Source organism: Pundamilia nyererei, unplaced genomic scaffold (genome assembly GCF_000239375.1).
Source record: "Pundamilia nyererei isolate P.nyererei 1_Seehausen unplaced genomic scaffold, PunNye1.0 scaffold00136, whole genome shotgun sequence".
Taxonomy (NCBI): domain Eukaryota; kingdom Metazoa; phylum Chordata; class Actinopteri; order Cichliformes; family Cichlidae; genus Pundamilia; species Pundamilia nyererei.
The window spans coordinates 651,083-651,841 of NW_005187537.1; positions in this window are offsets into that span (position 1 = coordinate 651,083).

The window sequence follows — 759 nt, forward strand, 5'->3', positions numbered from 1 at the left end:
ATAAAACGAGTACTTTGCACTCATGTCAGACACAAGCGTATAATTAGAGATACACTTTTGTATGACAGTTCACGTAAGTAAACATTCCCCAAGGCTAACTAACCAGACAGAAACATGTGGCAGGTTTAAACTGGAAGTTGACAAATGTCAAAGCCAAACAAGAGCACAGTGGGGGCAAAAAGTGAAACATTAAATCACTGACGGCCACAGGAAAGCACTACAGACAAAAAAATGTTTCGTGGATATTAAAAACTTACAAAAATGCAGTTAAGAATGTTTAAACTTCTGTAAATCCGAAGCTAGAAGACATAAAAAGTATCCACTTTATGTTAAAGAAATTCTAACAGAGTAAAAGAACCTGTGCCAAAGTTTTATCTCTTAAAACACCTGTTACACTTGATGTCAGATGTGCCTGAATTAAAATGAAATTAACAAGTGAGAAGCCTGTAAACATGGAAATAATAACAATAATAATAATAATAATAATAATAATAATGAGAAGGTAAGATGAAGGATCACTCACCTTGCAGACAGCAAATGTAGTGGTGGGTGTCACTTACAAGGGGAGAGTGACTGAGTGAAGGAGTGTGCCTACCAAAGGCTTTCCTCAATCCTCCTTTCTTCCCTCCTCCCTATATTCCTCCCTGCCTCCCTCCTCTGTACATTTCTGTCTGGGTTTCATTCTTTGATACAAAACTTAGAAAATGTAAAGCTGGTTCATTTGAATGGGACCTATGTGTCTGTACAATATATATATAT